This window comes from Amphiura filiformis, chromosome 9 (assembly GCF_039555335.1).
Source record: "Amphiura filiformis chromosome 9, Afil_fr2py, whole genome shotgun sequence".
In the NCBI taxonomy this organism is placed as follows: Eukaryota; Metazoa; Echinodermata; class Ophiuroidea; order Amphilepidida; family Amphiuridae; genus Amphiura; species Amphiura filiformis.
In genome coordinates this window covers 47,957,863-47,977,749 of record NC_092636.1, presented here as the reverse complement: position 1 = coordinate 47,977,749, position 19,887 = coordinate 47,957,863, and the positions used below count along the sequence as shown (strand labels likewise).

At 37.4% G+C, this 19,887-nt stretch overlaps 1 pseudogene; it reads right to left on the bottom strand.

The window, feature by feature from the left end:
* Nucleotides 1–3,339: 3,339 nt before the first annotated feature.
* On the bottom strand, nt 3,340–11,675 carry LOC140161077 (lengsin-like; annotated as a pseudogene).
* Nucleotides 11,676–19,887: the final 8,212 nt, after the last annotated feature.

The following is a 19,887-nucleotide window of genomic DNA, read 5'->3' as shown; positions in this document are numbered from 1 at the left end:
ATTCTTCTCAGGTGGAAGACTAGCTAAATCTTCCACAGGGGGTGTGGATTTTAAATTGAACTTACAATGGATTGTGAGACTGACGACGTGTTGCAAATATAATATAATACTTTTGATCCAAACACAAGGAATTGTCTTTGTTGAGAGATGGTTGGCTTTGATGTGAACTGCTTCCTTGACTCCACGTTGGAACCACCTGCAACCAACCATCTCTCAACAAAGACAGGGGTCGGTTCAAACTCTCAGGAGTCTACGAGTCTGTTATCAGGTCAAAGGTCAAAAGATCACGACCTGATACAGTCACTCACTCGCTGATGAAAGATGGAGTACCATCTGAAAATTCGAGGTAGGAATTAATTCCCTGTGTTTGGATCAAAAGTTTAAATCAAAATCATGATTTATACCAACACAGATGAACTTTCATTTTCATGAACATAATATAAATACTCTACACACCTATTGGCTGGCAACTAATAATATCAAGTAAAAGAATACAACAATTCGGAGTACCTTGCAAAATATAACGTAATACTTTGAAGTTTAATAATAACCTGAGACGTCCCTAGTTGCTAGAATACTTTTTGGCAAATTCCAAACCCTTGACATGATAAGATTAGTTTCTCGAATGTAGACATGATACAAGAATGGTTGACATTTGTAATATTGAGGCAAAGTTCCTTACACAGCACAGTGCTAATAGCACTGTGGATCCATCATTGAGCGCTATTTGCCGTTGTAGTGAATACATTGTATGTCACATATGTGACCATCCAGCACAACTGAGCCCTGAAGTCGCCAATCATCATTTTTGAGATATTCAACCAAAATATTCTGCTTGAAATTAGCTTTAAAATGATGTATATCATGTCTATAGTACTTGACATTTAAGTAATGAAAAATCAATAAAACAGTCAATCAATCCTTTGTTTCCTATTGTTTATTGTTAAGTTCAATGGAGCATATCTCAATAGTGGCACTGGCGACATCCGGGCTCAGTTGTGGTGGATGGTCACATATATATACCTTACAGTGTAGTTACTGGTTCACACTTGGTTTGCACACCTGTTAGCAACCCATTGACTTTTGTGTTGTGATCATTTTGGTTTTTGTTCCAAACACAGTATGAATCAGTTGACCTGGCAACAATTAAACAATTTTGATGTCACACAATGACGGTGGATTGAAATGGTTCTCGTCAACTCAATATTAATGCAAAGAGATGCAAGATGCATGCACGCAGGGTTCAATTTTCTTTGTAAAATTTGTGTCACAATTTTTAGCGAGAACGTTATTTCGGTTATGTTCTTTGTAATATTAGCATATATTTTTGTTTACATTGTAAACAATTGCTATAGCAGCAGAAATTTGTGCAGCAGGTTGTCCAAAAATGGGGAGCATTTTGCTCTGCTACACCAGGCACATTGAACACTGTGTGCAAGACAATGAAGTTACGTCAATGGAAACATGTGCCCTGTTTATTGTCTAGCATGCCATATCTAGCTAGTTTACGTAGCGCTGCACATGGAAAACTTAACTAGAAAATGTCAATTTTATGTGACGTATTTCAACATTTGCAGCATGGTATTTTGACCCACTTCTGGCCTCTTTTGGTAAGATTTTACCCAGTCTCACAAAAAGGCCTTCTCACCGAAAGATCCTTAGTCGAAACTACTGTCCGCACATACCCATCACTTCCAAAGTTGAGTGCCCCCGGATTCAACCAATGCATTAATACCACCAACATCTGGCATATAATGCTAGTTTTTAATAATACTGCCAGATGTGCTACTTAATTTAAAAAATCCAATAATATATTACGATCAAAACCGGGGATCAAAATTAATAGTACTACATTATTTTCTTGTTTGATTAATTTGATTTGATATATTATGATCTTCATATTTCAGGAATGAAAACAAGCACTGACAATTTCCTGAAACTGCTTTTTTAACATTTCCTGCAAAAGTGTATTTCCCTATACTTTGTAGTGTACAAGGAAGATCCAAGCAAAATTTCCTGAACTCAGGAAATTTCCTGAAGATTTATATTCTTGATATTTGACAAATTATAAAATCTCAAATGGAGAAAAACTAATTATATTGGTTTTTACATCCAAACTGAACAAATTTTGCTCATAATCATAAAAATCCCTCCTATCTGTTGAAGCAATGTGCATGTGACCAGCTCCATCAAAATCCAGAACAAGTCGCCAGACATGTTTTTGAATATAGACCTTTAAAGATGACAATTGAATATCTGAGTGGAAGAAGGGCCCAGCTCCATTTTTTTACAAAAATGAGTTAGACCCAGCATTTTATTGCCAGGAGACTGTTCTTCCTTGTGTGTGAAAGATGAGCCAAAATCAACTCTCTAAATAGTCTTCCACATACATGTAATCATGGTTTTCATGGAAGAAAGGCCCAACTCCATGGAGTTGGGCCCTTCTTCCACAAATATAGGGTTAAAGAGGAATTTTGTTCATCCATGAAATCTGCTTCAATCACTACAATAAACTTTCTTGCTAACATATTACATGAGTTCTACTTGTGCATATTGGTGATTACCTTCTTTTTGTAGCTATTTATAACACAGAACTGGCACTTGCAGTATATTAGTGGAAGAAGGGCCCAACTCCAGCTCATATTAAGACCTGTACCGTTGTCATGGAAACATCATATGGTCATGTTTTTTGAGGTGGGACCCAATTGCGTCACATCTTGCAATTTGTTAAAAATCAACTCCTTTTTTGTATTTCTGATTATATTTCTAAAAGTTTTCACCAAAACTATGTAAAAGTATACATTTTTATAAAGCATATATTGTCAGGAATGCAAATCTGTAAAGTTTGAGTGGATATATACAGGGTGTGCCAAAAAATATACAGGGTGATTCCACTCAAAAATACCTAAAAATTAAATTTCTTTACCACTCCAATATTTCTACATAGTATATTAAATTGGAAAATGAACTTGATATTTGGAATGTACACAATTAGTCCTTTCATAAAATATATAGTTTGCACTATATTTGTTAAGCCCATTGTGTTATACAGGGTGTGAAAAAGTTGTATTTTAATTTGCTTAATTTAATGTAAAATTTCCCTAAGTGCCATTAATTGAAAGCAAATACACTTTAAATTTGGAAAATGTATTCAAAATAGTTTAAAGAATTGTTATAATATCACATTTAAATATCTAATTCCCATATGGTGTTCCAAAAATCAATATACATTGAATAATTTGTCACAATGGTACATGTAGGCCTACATGTAGGCATATATACATGCACAATAAACCTACATCAATAAACTAACAATAACTAGAGATCAATTTGTCATCAGATTAAAAATCCTTTGACTGTAATAATCTCCTTTGAGAAGATTTAAAACAATTTAAAACCAAAAGATCTAAATGACAGATGAAATATATTTTCATTCCTTTTTTCATGAATGCAAAATTTAAAGCCCATTGTATTGCATGACACACATTCCACTGCATTAATTGAACTTTAGCTCATTAAATCCTTAATTATTAAATGGATTCAGATTTAATACCTAGGCAATTATAATTATAGAAAGTTAAAAAGTCAGATTCACATTATGCAAATGCAGTTTTACTTCTAACTAGGCAACAAAGTGAACAAATTTTATTAATGAACACCAACTTCCCATTGGAATTACACAGAGCTCCTCCTCTACCGGCTCCTCCTCTACCGGCTCCACCCCTGCCTAATTAACTTAATTAAGCAGTTGTAATTAATTAATACATTTGTTCAACTGTATTTGTTATTTTTTCATTAAATTAATAATTTATCTTCAAAATAAAACCAAAACCATCTCTTCATGATGGATTTGAGCAAAAATATAGGAATAAGAAGAGAAAAAATTTTGGAAAATGTGACAGCTCCACCTTTTTTGGGTGCCCACCTCAAAAAACATGACCATATATAATTTCGAATGTATGTAATATTGTAAGTTCATGTATTAAAGGTCCCCTGAAGACGAAAATATTCTGTCTATAAAACTTTTCCAAATATTAAGTTTTTTCTTAATATCTCAAAAACAGTTTTGATGGAGTTGGGCCCTTCTTCCATTCAGGTATTCAATTTTTTCCCATAAAAAAATTAAATTTTGGAATTCTTAATTTCATATAGTATTTGACTGTGGGACTATAAAGTGGACTGTCAAATTCTTGAAAGTACTTATTAAAATGAGGTTTATTTAATCAATAAATAACAGTGGAACTATGATAATCCCTATTCAATCCTGTGCAATGCAGGAAACTAATTGGCCCATTACTCAGAACAGCAATTTGGCAAAAATATCAAGGTATCATTTACAAAATTATCCATATCTTGAAAAGTATTGATGCTATTTATACAATTTTGGTATCATTTTAAAGCTTATTGTCTAGTGCATACATTTTTATTCAAATCATGAAATATCAAAAATGCGACTTGTTCCTGGTTTTGTCCGAGCGGCTCACATATTAATGTTATGTTGACAATTTTAAGACTTTCCCATGATTTTCAATGAATGTAACTACATTGTACATGTACATACATGTATGTACGTACTGTAAGGCAGTCACCCCAAACTGGCACAGACATGTACAGGCGCGGTATACATGTCCTTTATTATTAGAGCTGAAATTTTTTAATGTATTTTATAAGTACTCAAAGAACAAGTCATGTTCCCACATATTTGCTGTCCCGTTGGATTCAGCTTCTTTCTCCATTTTCAGTTCATGAAGCTTCATCGCACCGAAACACTTACAAAACTCTTCTCCGAGAGCTTCACAGATAACCTTGTCCTTTGCGAAAGCCTTGAGGGCGTCTTCCATGTTATCTGGTATACGAGCAGCAGAGGGTGGCGCCATTGGCCCAGTTGCATCGCCTGTAACTTGCGGTGGTAGAGGGAGCTCCTTCGCGATTCCATCAATGCCAGCTGCCACAGTTGCAGCTAGGGAGAGATACGGATTACACCCAGCTGCTCCAAGTCGATTCTCGACATAAGTGCCTTTCTCTCCGTAATTTTTACGCGTAAGCGCAAGAGCGATTCTCGATACCCCATGTTGCTCTAGTAGGAGTGAATGCAAATTGCGTGAAGCGCTTCAAACAATTCACAGTAGGTGCCATCAAAAGAGTTATAGCGGGTAAATGGCTAAGTACCCCAGCAATCCAATGCTGCGCTATCTTTGATAATTTATACGGTTCTTTAACATCGTACAACAGATTTTTCTTGCCTGCTGCATCCCAGAGGGAGTGATTAAAGTGGGAAGAACTGCCATTCCATTGTTCATATGGCTTGGACATAAAAGATGCGATGTATCCCTTCTTTTGCGCTAACTCCTTCACGCTAGTTTTGAAGGTATGAGCATTATCTGCAGCTTGGATACCAAATACAGGACTGTAGGCTATTTCCAGCTGGCCCGGACCGTACTCGCATGCAAAGCTTTCTGGTATCACACCAACTGCCGGTAGATCATCGACGATCTGATGAAGAAACTCCGTTTCTGCATTATTTCGAATTGTAGAGTAGATATTCTTCCCCTGTGTTATAGGTTTTTCAGTATCTTTCTCAACAAGATAGAATTCCATTTCGTGAGCTGAATACAAACTCATACCCAACTCTTGCAATCTTGCCAACTGCTTCATAGCTATATTCCTTGGTGAAACTTGTACGGCTTTTCCGTCTAATATGGGTTGTGCTAGAACACGTGCCATCCCAGGACACCATGGAATTGTAGTAAAAGTGTCATACTCGGGGAAAAATAGCGCGTCAGTGAAATTTGTCTCTTTGTGAAAGCCGCTTCCTTCTACAACGTTACCTTGAGGATCAAAACCGAATATGCCAAGGTAGAGATTCAGTCCTTCTGTAGCGAACTTGTTGAAATGTCGACTTGTGATTGTCTTTGAACGTGCCACGCCATAAATGTCAGATACCTCGAAACGGACATACTTGATGTTTTTGTCTCGGATGTATTGTAGAACTTGGAATGGATTCATCTTGGGCGTCGGCGATGTTGACTGATCCTTATTCATTTTCTGTGAAAGTAAACAATGTTAAAGAAATATTACAATATTGCCAAATGAACTGCATGTTGAATGAAAAGTTGAAGGATTTTCTTGGGCGGGAGGCAAGAGAATTTTGGGAGGCAATCAATTTTGAGTAGATACATGTATGTGTCATTCAAGTTTCTATATAAAGCAGTTTCTTCGGAACAAATTTTGTTTAAACTGGACAAGGTGTTGTCACCACTGCTCATCGTAAATAGCACCGATATGACAGGGACTTTCAAAATAGGCATGATCCTACTGTTTCTACCATTCAATGCCCCCCGGCATTGGTTGCAGGGTGGAGACTAACAGCGTATGGGTAATTCTCTGAAAAGGTGTACTATTGGAAGATAGGCAAATATGAATTTGAAAATGATTATTAAAATGTTTCCTTTACATATCTGTAAGGATGTAAGTCTTTAGTGCGTGAAAACAATATTTGGCGCAATCTTTTGGGGGGGCCCTCTATATTATAGAGGGCGTAATCTGCAGGTTGTGCCAGGTGAGCATCATCTCCGTCACATTTAGGCCAAAAAAGAAATAACTAAATACATTTCTACTGACATAGTAAACACATACAATATCAATTACATTTCCAAATAGTAAATTCCATGTTGTCTGAGTCAAAGGTCAAAAAAAGGTCAACAACAATTGTGATGGAGATGACATTGCTGTGATGGAGATGATGGTGATGTGACGGAGATGATATTTCTACACAATTTCCTATAGAGAATCATCTCCGTCATACAATGTAATTGCACCGATAAATTTGATTTCAGTAATGTTTTCACATTACTTGAAAATGAAATTCATACAGATTCACATATTTCAAATATCAACATTTTAATACAAAGTAATACTAAACCTCAATAACAAAAATTACATTGAAATTATAATGGGCAAGGTATTTGGCTGCATTAAAAAATATAAAAGCATAATTAGTTTAAGCACAATGATGGTTGTAATAAACAAATTGACAATGCAAATGGAGGTATTATAATATGGTAGTCTTCTCTAAAGTGTGTCCAAAAATGGACACAAAATAAGTCATTAAAACATTTTGCAAATATTTAAAAAAATAAATAGCTGGAACAAATATATTTTCATTGTGCTTTTGGTGGTGAAAATTTGAATCTCATTCGCTGTCTTCTTTATGAGACTGATACAGGACTTCAAGTATATGGTTAAGTAGGGTTTTACAAATTTCATGACATCCGTCGAAGGTACAAGTATGAGAAGGTTTAGAATTGGTAAGCATTTCCTGATCAACTAAACTGGACTTCGCTGTATCTCATGATCCGGTGCTGTGATGGAGATGATGGTGATGTGACGGAGATGATGTTTCTACACAAATTCCTATAGAGAATCATCTCCGCCACAGTATGAGTCAGCTCCCGCTACAATATCTGTAAGGCAAATTGTGACGCCAACTGACGTAGCGGAGATGATGGTTCAGACATTGCTTACGGTTAATAGCAGGGTTAAGCTTACCCATGTGTTACATATCACCACAACAGCTTGTGGGACATATTCAACCATCATCATTTTCCGGAAAAATTCAACAATAACACTTATATCAAATTGATCAGAAACGTTTGGAGATGATGTTGAATAAAGGTGCGCCTGTATATTTGAAGATACCCTCAAAATTGACAGGAAAAGAGTGCCAATGCGCAGCTATTCCGGGTTGATGTTTTTCGTCATCTGTAAACGGCAGCGTACGGGGTCAAATTATTGACCTCTGATATTTGGTCTTCACCTCCAGCCGTTTTGATGCCAATGTGACGGCAATGATGCAAAACCACGGGACAGCGACAGCAATTTTTTGACACAAATGTTTGAATTATTCCATAAAATTGACTTTAGAAGTGGTTTTAAGCATTTAAACCTTCTTAGACATGATATTTACCCCATTCAGTGGTAATTTTCACTTCCCACACTTGCTCACAAAAATACTACAAAATCATTAAAATTCGGTGTGTGACATCGGGACATGGGGTTTTCAGGGGGGTCGTCAGATATTGAAGAATTTTTTGACTCCAAGAAATTTATTTTTCCCCACTTGGATGTTCTTAACTATTTTTATACATACAAAAGTCCATGACTAAGCCAAAAAAGAAAAAAGAAATCCGCTTTTAAAACTTTTATGAGCGCCGAAAGTCGCGGGACTTAAAAGTTCACCTTTTCAGAGAATCACCCGTATATTTATACTGAGCACTTTGCATTACCGCAAATTCACCTTCACCTGCATTTTAATCCTCTCCCCTTCACCGGGTTGTTTCTACTGGGCTCTAAATACAGGGTAACAATTCACTAACTCATGTATTTAGTGGGGAAGGTGGAAGTCCAAAAATATTTTCATGACCTTCAAGGTCAGCCTGATTTGAATGCTTATGCTGTATTGTAGTATGCTAAATACCTGTGTCACAAATCTTAACCTGATCTGTTTGTATATACTGAGAATGTTTTTTTTATGTTACCATAAATTCACTCAAATTCCCCCGCAACTGATTGCTCAGTAGAAACACGCTGTAAAAAATGTTGCAGATATCTACCCTTAATTTATAAAATTTTGAGATGCTGTGATATTGCTCCCAGTGGGCACAGGTTAGGATTTCGATGTTGAATCAATGTTGATACAACGTCACAGTTTCAACCTAGTCCTGCCAGCAAGACTTCAGTCTTTATCATAAACATAATGACATCTATGGACCTGACGTATGACGAGTTACAGTTACTGGAACTAAGAACCTGATTTCAACCTGATTTCAACTAACCTCTAGGTTGAAATCGGGTTGAAATCAGGTTGAACTCCATCAGGTTTTGAAGTCCATTTGCAAAACAATGTGATTTCAACGTCAAAATCAATTTCGACGTCGAAATTTCAATGTGATTTCAACATCAGGTGTGCCTGGGCTAGCATGTTTATACGAGTGACTCCCCCCACTGCGTCATCATCCCTATATCTTTGTGTCAAAAATTGCCATGATAGTACGGCGAATCCTCTCGTTTTTCAAAAGCTACGCATGGCGATTTTGTTCGAGATAGGCCGAGCGACTCAGGCTAAGCATACCATTTACATGATGAGATACCAGCTGCCATAGAGCCTGCCGCTTAGTTTCTATTCTACGATTTGCGCATGATCAGTACCATGTATAATCCCATATGGTGTTACTATTATAGAAAATTCGATTTGTTTTCAGGTAAAATGCCGGTTTTGTTTCCAGTACACTAACTCGAAAAGCAATACACTAATTAGCGGGGCCTTGCTGTTTGCTGTGGATATCTTTAACTGCATTTTATAAGTAAAGATTTTGAAATCCAAAGTAAAATTTGTGATATATTTACCTATTTGAGAAATGAATTATACAAAGGAACCCGTGTAAAATCCAGCTGCTGTATCTAATAAATACAAATGTACATTATCCACTTTCTTTATCTGCGTGAATAATAGAACATCGATTTCAATTGAATTGAATACATGTCTCCAGTTTGTACTACACCTCTGAGCGACAAAGCGATCGATTTCTAGCCAATCAGATACGGTAGGCCTCCTTTTCTTGCGTTCGGTGAAATACCAATCGCCCGTCGCTCACCAACGGAGTATTAAGTTTATATTTATAACACTGGCTGTTGACACTGTCTGTGTCCCCCCTCCTAAGATTAGACTTATGAATGAGGATTGAGGACAACGTTAAAGATCCTTGGCCTTGAAGTTGTACTGAATAAATGGCCCACTAGTAACTGGCATTTACAAGAAAGGGAGCAAGTCATCGCCCGAGAACTACCGTCCAGTTAGCCTTACTAGCATAGCCTGCAAACTGATGGAACACATCGTGTTATCACATACTGCAAAACATCTCGCCAAGAACCACATCATTGTCGATGAGCAGCATGGATTCAGGGAAAAAATGTCCTGTGAAACCCAGTTGATCCAGGCTACGCAGGACTGGTCAGAAGTGTTGAATAGAGGAGGGCAGACAGACGTCTTGCTTCTTGACTTTAGCAAGGCGTTCGATAAGGTGCCCCATAAACGTCTTGCATCCAAGCTAACTTACTATGGCATAAGAGGAAAGACACTCAATTGGATTCAGGATTTTCTGGGGGGACGTGAGCAATGTGTCACCATCAATGGCACCCACTCCAAGTGGTCACCGGTAATTTCAGGAGTTCCACAAGGCTCAGTCCTAGGTCCAACCCTCTTTCTTCTGTACATTAATGACATCGTAACCAACATCAACTCAACTCTCCGTCTATTCGCGGATGACAGTATCCTGTATCGTGAAATCCAGAGCACTGAAGACCAAGACACTCTCCAAGATGATTTGAACAAAGTCTTCCAGTGGGCTGACCAGTGGCAGATGAGCTTTAACGCTACTAAATGCGAGACTCTTACCATCACCCGCAAGACCAAACCACTGAATCACATCTATCAGGTAGACGGTCACAGCATTGTTAAGTCATCGAAGCACAAATATCTTGGAGTTACAATTAACAAACATCTTGACTGGAAGGATCACGTCCTAAACATCACATCTAGTGCCCGTAGCACCCTGGGTGTATTGCACGAATTTGTCATCTTGCCCGATACATGTTAAGACCAAGGCTTACCAGGCTCTAGTGCGACCAAAAATGGAATTTGCTTCAGCTGCATGGAACCCGTATTCTTGTGAGCAGGTGAATGCTTTGGAGTCTGTCCAGCGTCAAGCTGCTAGGTTTGTTTATAACAATTACGAAGCGAACCGCAAGTGTGACCAGTATGCTACAACGCCTTGAATGGGATTCCCTTGCCACCAGACGACTACTCAACCAGGGCACCATGTTTTTCAAAATCCACCATGGACTTGTGAACATCCCCTTCCCGACTGTAGTTATACCATCACTTCGTCTGGGAAGAGCAACCAACACCCTGAGTTACCAACCCATTCAGTCGAGAGTAAACACATACAGATACTCCTTCTTTGTTCGCACCATCCCAATCTGGAACAGACTACCACAACCAGTCATTGCAGCAACAACAGTCAGCCAATTCCAGACCCTGGCACTACCAGCCCTCAGGGATATGGCTACTACACCAACCCACCAATCCTTGTAACCTGCCGGTCTTCGGTTTTACTTGCACGTTGTAAATTTATGAGCACCTTCTGACACGTATGCACAGCACAATCCTCCTAGGACAAGCCTAGCTTACTGAAGGAGTGAATCAACTCAAGACTCAAGACTAAATGCATGAATCATCTATACAATTATCATATGCATTGTCATGATGGTCACATAATATATAATCACCGTATCGTGCATTGTTAGTGTACAGTGACAGTGTTTTGCCAAGGATGATAATGATTGTGTGTGGAAATTTTATACCTACGCAAATATCAGAATTCAGAATGCACGTAAGATCTTGAAGAAATAAAAGCTTAATCTGAGCAGTGAGCACCAAACACTGTGAAACACTCATCGGTCAAGCTCCAAGTCCAAAGGAAGGTTGATGGAGTTCACCATGCAGTTAGTTCAGGTCAGGTTCACTTTAAAGTTCAAGGTCGGTGTGTCGCTGCGTTCCATTGGTGTTGGTTGTGCTCAGCTGGGCCCCACTTCCGGTTACTGGCGCCACCGGTATTTCTAGGGCGCACACCACTAAAATAATCGCCTCGTTGAAATGGTAAAAACGCCGGTTTTCTAGCTGAATGTCACTTTCTTTGAGATATTTCATGATAACCAGTCGATTGTAAATCGATGAAAGTTTAACATAATTATGTTTCAATGTATGGATATCCTTCCACCTCGTTTTCCCGCTACGAGGCTGTTAACAGCGCCCGACTGTTGTTTTTTTTGTTTTTTTTTTATATAGGCCTATTTCGCGGACTTATTTTCTCGACAATAATAAAAATGCCACTTTTTTTGGGACTCAAATTCATGTTTATAGGTTTTAAACTTACTCGCTACACTCTCTGATTCTGAGTCTAAAGACCAGCACCAAATAGCCTACCTTAAAAAGTTTTTGTATGTTACCGGAAGTCCGGAACTCCCCCCCAACTCAACGCAAAAGTTGGCAACCATGAGAGTTACCAAATCTTTCAAAGACCCCTTTGCAATGATTTTTCATCAAATTTACCCCCCTTTTTTTTTTTTTCATGCCAAAACGAATCAAGCTATTTCCCGCATGAAAGTCACAGAATAAGTAGGAGACATAGGCCTATGATTGTATTGCACTTATTAAAATTAGATACACTGTTGACTATATATTTTTGATATTTTGTTCAAACACGGTATAAATCATTCTGGGACACCTTGTAGGCCTACCCCCTATTTTGCCAACTTCGCGGTCCTCGCTAACTAGCAAAAAATCAGGTTTACTCTTTTTTAGTGAAAAAAATCCACATTTTGGGAAGAAAGTCCACATTTTTCAAAATCCCCTCTTGAAAAAAGTCCACTTTTTCATAATCAGCACCCCCCCCCCCCAAAAACCCACCTACGTACGGGCCTGTATTTTTATAATTGTTTATGTTGGGAAGTTCCTTAAAGATTTAAATAGGCCCAGGAATTTCATTCATTATTCATCAGGGACTCAACAAAGTTAAGAAAAGTGAAAAGGAGTGTTGACGCTTGGTTCTAAAAAAAATCAAAAGAACCCTATTTCCATTCTACTTAGAACCTTTTAAGGATTCTTTCTGAATAGTTCCTTAAAGGTTCTTCAAGCTTAAGTTTCTACAAAAAAAAAAACATTTTCTTGGCTTTTAAAAGAACAACCCCATTGCCGGCATTTTAAGGTGCTGTATGAGACAAAAATGGTTCTAAACTTCTAAGTTATACACCTTTTTCCTATTTCGAGGCCAGTTTATATATTATATGCTTAGTATTGGGTACATTTTTTCAATAAAAATAAATAAAAATACACAAAGCATGACAGAACACGGCGATTTTTACCATGGGACGGGACAGGGCACCAGGGCAGGAACAGATAAGTACCCCCTCTATATAGTTCCGTGAGAATAAAGAGAACCACTTCAACATTTCGAGCCAATTTATACTCATGTATATACTGGGCAATGTCAAAAATGTGGGATGTGTGATTGTGCTGGGATTCCGAAAACTAACTCTCCCCACAAAAGATATCAAATTGGACGGAAAAAAAGGTCATCCCACAAATAAAATGGGACAAATTACTCATCATTCCATAAAACCCAAAATATGTCGTCAGGCCCAATTTGTGAGACAAATGCCTTACCCAAAACATGTCAAAATTGAACAACTTTTGAAATTGATTTTTTATTATTAGTGTTGGCCCCTTGTAATAATCATGATAATAAGGCTCAAATTTATAGCTGATTATCACAAACAATCCCGCAGATAGCTGATCTCCACACACACAATATTATTATCTTCTGTAGATCAGATAGCAGTTTGTCATATGCGTGTGCTTTTTATGGGCAGATGGCCTACCGTATAGTAAAGGGGGTAAACCCGTGTTCACCGACCGGAGTGCCCATAAGCCGGTAACATAGGTGTGAAGGGCCTTTCCTTGGTACTCAACCAAGTTGGCGTCACGTGGATTCGAACCCACGACCTCGAAGTAGGCTACCTCGAGATCATGTCATAGTTTATATGAGCCTTCCGTATACAGTTAGATCGATTATCACAAACACTATTTTGCTATCTTCCGTAGATAGCACCTCGTCTTACAAACACACCCACGCCCCACACACAATTTTGTATCTTCAGTAGATAGCAGATTGCCCCACACTATATTTGGGCTAGTTTCAGTAAACATAGTAGATCATGATGCAGTCATGGTCCATGGCAAAGGCGATTCGACCTTTGTGGCATTAAACCCAGTTAACAGGAAATTAATCCAGTAAATCGATTCAGTAAAGCAAATAAGCTCATGCATTCGATCACTAACGGCAACCAGCTTCGGTCGATTACCCCAGCTGCAGCGTGTGTAAACTCTAATTTGCATAGAGGCTGTACGTGAAATTATTGATTGGCTCCAAACAAAGGATTTGAACCGGTGCACGTAATCATGGCGCAGTGCAGTCCATTCAATCAAATGTTGTCATCAACCTATTTGATCGCAGTGCATTGTTATGTGTGTGAGACGAACTGTCGCGGTTGATTGCAATCAAACAAACGATGTCTTATGTATTACTTTGTTCCGTGATGAAAATCGTGATGTTTTATTTAATCACTCTCGAAAAATGTATTTCTTTTGTAGGCCTATTACTTTGTTTTGTGATGAAAATCGTGATGTTTTATTTCATCACGCTTTAAATCAAACGATTTCTCATGTATTACTTTGTTTCGTGATGACAATTTTGATGTTTTATTTCATCACTCACGAAAAATTGATTTCTTATGTATTACTTTGTTTCGGGATGAAAATCGTGATGTTTTATTTCATCATCACGCTCTAAAACAAACGATTTCTTATGCATTATATTTGTTTTGTGATGAAAATCGTGATGTTTAGAAAAAATGTAGAAAGTGATGATGATGATGATGTCGATGATGATGATGATGATAATGATGATGATGATGATGATGATGATGATGATGTCTCCAAAAGTGTCCCGCTTTGTTTTTCTTGCCCTAAATCGTGCGTATCTATTAATAAGGCACTTCAATAATCAATAATCAGTCCCGTGACGGCCTCCACTAACTATATAGCTACTAACTTGGGTTTATGGGCGCTGATATTTCATGTTCACTGTCACTTATTTATCAGAAAAGTGCGACCCTTTGTCAATCACCTACAGTACCTAATTTCGGCATACTATATAAGAAACTCATCATGAAGGTTTGCCAGAGAATAATTAAAATGTAGCTTTTACCGTTTTTTTGTGGCATCCTTCAGAAGTGAGCGGTCCGATACCAATATTTTCGGTCAAATCTCCATTCAATTAACACGGGGAGTTGGCTAGCTATGCCTTGCCCTCACTCATATTTTACAAAAGTGCGACCATTTCTGAACATCTAACCTAGCTGTAATTTTAGGTCATGTTAGAGAAATATATTTGCTAGAAGTTTTGGAGAATAAATTAAATATTGGCTGTTTATTTTTCACACAGTGATGTTAACTAGTCAAGTGTCCATTCTTCCAACATACATCATTTGTAGGGGTCACGCGTCAATGGTGAGAGCACTGTGTATTGTGTATAGGAAAACGGACAGTAACTGCAGTATGTAGCATATTGTCACACACCCTATATTTGTGGTATCTTCAGTAGCCTGATGATAGCAGAGTGTCACACACACTATTGTATCCTACTTTCCGTAGACAGATATTTTTGCGATTTTACGTATATATATAGCAGATTGTCGTACAATATTTTAGTTATTTTTCTTGAGATAATATATTGTCACACACAGTGCACTATATCTTCAGTAGATAGGAAAATGCGATTTAATCACTCTTGTATTGGATCAGCGGGATGACTATGTCATTTGCCCCTTGCAATGTTTGCCCGGTATTCCACTGCTAATTTCTATATAGGTTCTACTCTGTGTGGTGAATGAAACTCACATGGACTAGTCTACAGACTCAGATAATCAAAATATTCAAAATTATATCACCGATAATTTAATCAATGATGTAATATAAAAATCATTTTTGTCCTGCATTCACCTATAAAAAAAAACTTTGCATTTTATTCGTTTTTCTAATTGCTGAGCGTTTGGTTTGTCGATCACATTGTGGCGCAGTGGCTAGAGCATTGGACTCATGATCGTAAGGTTGTGGGTTCGAACCCCATCTCGACCATTGCTTCTACTCAACAGACCCTAGAGTAATCATTGTACCATCCAAAATATGGACCATCAGGCTATCATGTTTCCAAATAGACGTAAAAGTTTGCAGAAATTGACCTTGTGTCAGCTTGGGAGTTTCCGATAAGACAGACAGACAGACAGTGGATTTTACAGTAACAGAACATACCAGTACCCCCTCTAGTGTCCTAATAATAAAGCGTACCACGTTCATCATTTTACTCAAATCATTTTTGTCATGTTATCAAAACTTTGATTTTATTTCGATAAATATCATAATTATATGAGTCGAAGTAAGTATTAGACCGCTGCGCCACCATGCTGTTTTCCGTATATAGCACCTCGTCTTACACACATCCACCCCACACACCATTTTGTATTTTCAGTAGATAGCAGATTTTCACACACCCTATATTTGTGCTATCTTCAGTAGATAGCAGAATACCACTGACAGATACTATTTTGTGCTATACCGTCCGTAGATAGATTGTCATACACACTATTTTTGCGATCTTGAGCAGATAGCACTGAGATTGTCACACCCCCACACATCCCACCCCACACAACATTTTATAACTTCCAGTAGATATCTGCAGATTGCCGCAAATCCTACGATCTTCAGCATATAGCAAATTGTCACACACACAACCACACCCCTATACCCCACACACCGACATCGTCTGGTTAATAATTACATTGTACAGCAGAGACACTAAAATGAGTACCCGGGATCGATACACGTGAATGTGTATGCACGATTTGATATTCAGACGATAAATCTTTGGATACCGGGGTAGAAAATGATGAATATCTCCCGCAATTTTTTTTATTCTAAAGAAGCCATATTTCGATGCTTGCACTCGAATATAAGTGTTAAAAGGATATGATCGTCGTTAGTTTGCGTATTGAGAAAGAACCGTGCGTATTGAGCTCAAAAACTGACAAAAATTATGATTTTATATGTGCCGAACTATAGCGCAGCGTAGGCCACACGTGGCGTGGAGGCAGTCTAAAAGCAGATGACCTCATGGCGTATACCATGCTAACTGACACTATAGAGGTCAGTCACCAGGTCATTATCAATAGCCTTAGTCGGATGTCCCTCGGCCCATTATGCGTCTCACAACTATTAAACAGGTCGGAACAAAATGGCCATGCGTGGCTGTGGATTCAGCCTACCATGGCGATTTCTGCAATGAAGATATCGGGGCGATGACACTGTGCCCCACACAACATTTTGTATCTTCACTAGATAGCTGCAGATTGCCGCAAATCCTATTTATGCTAGCTTCAGTATGATAGCAGATTGTCACCCACTCACCACTGCACCCTCCACCCCCCCCAACACCACCCCCCCACATCCTATTTTGCATCTTCAGCAGATAGCAAATTGCCACACACACACACACTATTAGGAATAGTTTCAATAGATAGCAGATTGCCACACATGCCATTTTGTACTACCTTCAGAAGATTGTCATACACACTAGGGATACACACTATTTCTCCAATCTTATATCAGATTGCAGTTAAGTCACTCTTGGAGTGGATCAGCGGGATGACTTTGTCATTTTTGCCCCATCAAATTATGCCCGGCACTACTCATTTCTACGTAGGCCCTTACACCGTGTGATGAATGAAACTCTCATGGACGAAGCTACAAACTAAATATTCGACTTTGTATCACCGATATTTAATTGTTTAATCAATTATTTAATTAAAAAATCATTAATTTTGTCCTAAATTCACCTAATTAAAACACTTTGCTTTTCATTTCATGGTAAACTTTTGAAGTTTTTCATTTAAGGAAAAAATAGTTCTTATTTCAAAATAGTCATTCTGAAATTCATTGTACATTATCATGACCATATTTGGAATCAGCATGAAAAAAATGTAACAAAATTAGTACAAACAAGCCTATAGCATTGGTTCAGTGGTTCTTGAGATAGCTCTTGATATAATATGAAGAGCTTGGTTCTGATGTTAAGTCCACAAGCACATGTTTCTGATTTACCTGTGCGATATTGCAATGGGTTGTGATGCTATAGGTATAGTAATTTCAGTTGGATGCACCATTACAAAGCAAACAGTGGATGGGTGCACAGTAACAATACTGTGTGAGGCCTTTGGTTCCCAAATAAGAACAATAGTCTGCATATTGTTAAGCAGCATTGTTGTGGTAAATAATGGCTTGTTGATGGTACAACTCATTGTTGCTAATGTCAAACTTGTCAAAGTAATTGTGACTGTATCACACAAGGAAATGAGAAACATATGCTTGTGGACTTAACATGGTTTGGAAACAAGCTCTTCATATCTCAAAACTTTGTATTTTATGGTCATTGGTCAACTTATGTCTTCTTTGTACAGATTTCCCCCATGTACAGATGTACAGATCCCCCATTTCCGCGGCAGTGAATACTGAATTAATTTTTACTTCTCCCAAAACAAATGAAAACAGATATTAAAAACATCAAAGATCTTTTTAACAAAGATCTTTTTAAAAGATCTTTAGCTATCTTTGTTGTTTTAAAAACAACAATGATCTTTTTTTAAAGATCTTTGTTGTTTTTAATATCTTAAAAGATATTAAAAGAATCTGAACCTGCACCTAAAACTTGGAACTGCAAAACTCAATGAACTGATGACAGACTAACTTTTGGAAAACTGTTCGCTACGCCGAACAACGCTGACAAGGCGTATCAGAATAAGAAAACCCGAAACATATCGACAGTCCCGGGTAATTTGTGAGACAAAATATGCCTTGCATGAAAATTTATAATAGCAACTAAGCACAAACTAAGACTTTTTGAATCAACAATTTTGTATTTTAGGACATTAAGGGTATAGACGCGGTATTGTTGGTCGAAGCAGCCAAAATATCAATTTTCATTATCGTAATCAATATATTATTGAAATATATATGAAATAACACTTTCATGTTTTGCAAAAGTTCATTCTACAAATCACATACTTTGAAAACTTGCTTGATTTATTGTTGTGAATGGGTTATGTACGTTTTACACAAGTGTTGTTGTTTCAGCCCTCTTTACAACATAACTCAAGAACAACATGACCTACAAAAGTATATCTGTGATATTTGAATTCTCCTACATACTTGCTATGAAATGATCAATGCAATTTTTGCCAAAGCTCACTACCATTCGCAACAGTTTAAAATAGTTGCTAACCTTAAAAAATCCATATTCTGTCAAATGCTGTTAATTGCGTAAGTACCTGTATATTTTCAAAAGTATAATATTTTTAAATGGTATCATGATTTAATATAGCTCAGATATACTTTTGTACTCATAAATCCATTATCTTGTGTTTGTTTTTTGTACTCGTTGATCCTTTATCTTGTTATTTTGGTTGGTTGTTTGTTTGTTTGTTTTGTTTTTTGAACTTGTAGATCCCTTATCTTTTTCTTGTACTCGTAGATCCTTTATCTTATTTTTTGTACTCGTAGATCCCTTATTTTGTTTTGTTTTTGTACTCATAGATCCTTTATCTTGTTAAATATTAAATTGCCACACACAATATTTCTGCTATATATACCGTACATAGCAGAATGTCATATGTGACGTGTCATGTCAAAAGGAGACGCTTTTGGACAGGTTATCAATTTTGAGATTTTTAAATATCTTAAATATAGAGATATTTTGCTCCACAACACTGTTTCCCCAATGAAATCGGACATTCCTAAGCGAAGATATTGAGTTCGTAAGTTATGGTATTATAAAATTGGAAATTGAGATATCGGCCTTTAAAAATATTATTGACAATGTTGAGAGTAGGAATTACCTTGGAAAATGTTTCAAAAAAATACAAGATGCCAGTTATATTCCAGTCTGAAACTATCATACAATATTTTTAACATTAATAACATCTCAAATTCGCAACAAACCCAAATTGTGAAAAAATACCCCGGACAGATTTTTGGCTATATCTCCATTTATGATCCTGCCGAAAAGTGTCTCCTTTTGACATGACACGTCACATATTCTATTGCTGCTATATGCCATAGCGGATTAGTATACGCAATATTATTTTCTGCTTTCTGCTGTA